Genomic DNA, 3,849 nt, shown 5'->3' with positions numbered 1-3,849 from the left:
CTCCTATCTGTGTCTGCTTCATTTATATCCTGGCTTTTTTCACAGTAAAGAACAGCTGAGGTAACTCCACATACAATGATTTTCAGAGGAAGAGAGAACATCTGTCCTGACAACTCTTTGGCAAAAGCAAGGAAATTTTCCAGAAATCCTCCCTAAGTTCTTCTTATATCCCTCTGGTGAGTATTGGGTCATTTACCCATGGTTGAGCTATTCATGGTGGCCAAGGTGATAAGATTAAGCTAACCAAGACGAACTGTTTATTAGCTCATACATACCTCGTGGCTACTCATGGCTAAAACTTGCGGAATAGGGAACACTATTGCCATGAAGGAAGGAGGGGTACAAAGTTGGACAGAGATACCTATATCAGAACTTATACAGCCAGGAAGAACCTTCATTAATTTTGAAAATCTTCTCAGTTGCTATTTCACATGCAGAAAAAAAAAAAATACTTTTAGGGTTTCCCTTCTCTTTTCTTCACAAGGATGAAATTCCTTTTGTTTTTCTTTTGAGATGAAGTTTCGCTCTTGTTGCCCAGGCTGGAGTGCAATGGCATGATCTTGACTCACTGCAACCTCCACCTCCTGGGTTCAAGCAATTCTCCTGCCTCAGCCTCCCTAGTAGCTGGGACTACAGGCGAGCGCCACCATACGGGCTAACTTTGTATTTTTAGTAGAGATGGGGGTTCACCGTGTCAGTCAGGCTGGTTAAGTAGATCACTCTTGACCTCAAGTGATCCACCTAACACGGCTTCCCAGAGTGCTGAGATTACAGGCCTGAGCCACTGCACCCAGTTAAGGATGAAATTTTAATAGTAAAAGGTGAAGTAAAGCAGCACTGGTAACACCAGTGTCCCTACTTTCTTGTCTTTATTGAGTTGGGCTGTCATTACAAAACACCATAAACTAGTTGGCTTAAGCAACAAAAATTTTCTTCCAGTTCTTGAGGCTGGGAAGTTCTAGATCAAGGATGCTGACATACCGCCACTTATGCTGCCACCATGTCTTTAATGATTCCTAAGAAGTTCCAGCATATTTTGTGAGTACTCACCACCAACATCGATGGGCGGCGGAAAATAGCCTTTGCCATCACTGCCATTAAGGGTGTGGGTCGAAGATACGTTCATGTTGTGTCGATGAAAGCAGACATCGACCTCACCAAGATGGTGGGAGAACTCACTGAGGATCTAGTGGAACTTGTGATCACTATTATGCAGAATCCACGTCAGTGCAAGATCCCAGGCTGGTTCTTGAACAGACAGAAGGATGTAAAGGATGGAAAATATAGACAGGTCCTAGCCAATGGTCTGGACAACAAGTTCCGTGAAGACCTGGAGCAACTGAAGAAGATTTGGACCCATACAGGGCTGTGCCACTTCTGGGGCTTTCATGTCCGAGACCAGCACATGAAGACCACTGGCCACCGTGGCTGCCCCGTGGATATGTCCAAGAAGAAATAAGTCCTTAGTATGTATCTGTTAATAGTTTATATACCTTAAAAAAAAAAAAAAAAAAAAAAAAAAGATGCAAGCTGACACAGTTCCCCAGTAAGGGCCCTCTTCCTGCCTTGCAGACTGCTATTGCTTGCTGCGTCCTGACATGACAGAGAGGCGAGATCTCCTTTTTCTCTTCCTTTTTTTTTTTTTTTTTTTGAGATTGAGTCTCACTCTGTCACCCAGGCACCAGAGTGCAGCGGCATGATCTCAGCTCACTACAACATCTGCCTCCAGGATTCAAGCAATTCTCCTGCCCCAGCCTTCTGAGTAGCAGGGGTTACAGGCATGCACCACCACACCTGGCTAATATTTTTGTATTTTTAGGAGAGATGAGGTTTCACCATGTTGTTCAAGCTGGTCTCGAACTTCTGACCTCAGGTGATCCACCCACCTCAGCCTCCTAAAATGCTGGTATTACAGGCATGAGTCACTGTGCCTGTCTTCTCTTCCTCTTTGATAGTCCTAATCTGATAGTCCTATCTGATTAGGGCCTTACCCTAATGAACTCAAAACTGTAATTATCTCTTAAAGATTCTCTCTCCAGATACAGTCACAATGGGCCTTAGGATTTCAATACATAAATTTGCGAGAGACACATTTCCGTCCATATCAATATCTCAAGTGTCAATCATTACCAAAATGGTTTTGAGCATCTGCCCTGTACTCAGCTCAGCTTGATCCATGCATTGTGAGAGTTGAAAGTGGTGGGGTGGGATGAAGTACAAAAGAAATAACGAATCTGGTTCCTGTTTTCAGAAGCTATGGTCCTGTTGGGGATGCAAGACCAATAGATCATAAGTAAGAACAAATGCTGCGAGGTAGAGTGAATTCTGCGGGCACTCCAGACTGACAGGGACCAATGAGGGTTGGAAGGTGCCAGGAAAGTTTTATTTATTTATTGAGATGGGGTCTTGCTATGTTACCCAGGCTGTTTTTGTTTGTTTGTTTTGTTTTGTTTTGTTAACACAGTGTCTTGCTCCATCACCCAGACTGGAGTGCAGTGGCGTGGTCTTGGCTCACTGCAACCCTCCGCCTGCCAGGTTCAAGTGATTCTTCTGCCTCAGCCTCCTGAGTAGCTGGGATTACAGGTTGGTGCCACCAACACTCAGCTGATTTTTGTATTTTTAGTAGAGATGGGGTTTCACCATGTTGGCCAGTCTGTTCTCAAACTCCTGACCTCAAGTGATCCGCTGGCCTTGGCCCCCCCAAAGTACTGGGATTACAGGCATGAGCCACTGCACCAGGATTCCAGGCTGGTTTTGAACCAGGCTCAAGTGATCCTCCTGCCTCTACCTCCCAAACTGCTGAGATTATAGGCATGAGTCACCAGTGGCCGACTGGTCAAAAAACCTTCATGGAGGAGTTAACACTTAATCTGGTTTTTTAGAATGGTTGGAAGGGAGTAAGAAGTGTGTGACAGGACAGAAACCTACACCAAGAGGGTAGCAATGGCCATGGAGGGGAAAGGGCCAAGTACCATCTTGATGTTACAGAAAACGGATAGACTCTCTAATTGAGGCAGGTGAGGAGAGTGGTTCCTTTAACAGAAATCAGAAATTCCAGGAGGGAAGGTGTAGGGTTATGGTTAAATATATGAGGAAGGATAGGGAGCTCATTTTAGAAATGTGTGTTTAGAGAAACTGGAGAATTTACCAAGTAAAATATCTATAATGTTATCAATAATAAGGGCAAAGAGATGAGTAAAAGTAGCACTGAAGATAATAGATATTTAAATCATCACAGGGTTGATCACTTACGCAGAGGGAATGATTTTTTGACAAAATATGAAGTGATGTATGTAAGAAGAGACCTTAGAAGCCACCATCATCACTAAGAAGGATATAGCAATAGTTAATGGCATAATAGCATGAAACCATTGAAAATGGAATGGATTCAGTTCTGATTTTCTCAGTGTATACATAGCATTTAGTGCTAAGTAAAATCAATGTTTGATAATTGACTTGATAATTAAAAAATATTAAAAGTTTAAAATCCAAAAAGCCTAATGTGCATTAGGGATTCAAAGAAATATATATATCTATCTGAGTGTTACATATACGGGTATGTTCTTGTGTCTGTGTGTGTATTTTAAATTTCGAGATGGGATTTCGCCATGTTGCCCAGGCTGTGAACTGCTGCGTTGTTTTGTCTTTTTTTTTTTTTTTTTTTCAGGGATGTTCTGGAGTCAAACCAGTTTTTCCACTTCCATTTAATTGTGTTAAGCATTATGTATTATTCATAACACTGAAGAAAAGAAAAGCTGAAGAGGCTCTCCCATCACATAAAGGGATTAATAAATTCAGTTTTCAGAGGGTCATCTGACTATCAGACAGTGCAGGTACCTTCACTGAGGC

At 42.6% G+C, this 3,849-nt stretch overlaps 1 pseudogene; it reads left to right on the top strand.

Annotated features, from left to right (window-relative positions):
• Positions 1-1,000: 1,000 nt before the first annotated feature.
• LOC116561418 lies at positions 1,001-1,459 on the top strand (annotated as a pseudogene).
• Positions 1,460-3,849: the final 2,390 nt, after the last annotated feature.

Source organism: Sapajus apella, unplaced genomic scaffold (assembly GCF_009761245.1).
Source record: "Sapajus apella isolate SASKATOON/1434 unplaced genomic scaffold, GSC_monkey_1.0 scaffold1, whole genome shotgun sequence".
Lineage (NCBI taxonomy): Eukaryota > Metazoa > Chordata > Mammalia > Primates > Cebidae > Sapajus > Sapajus apella.
This window is presented reverse-complemented; position numbering and strand designations above follow the sequence as displayed.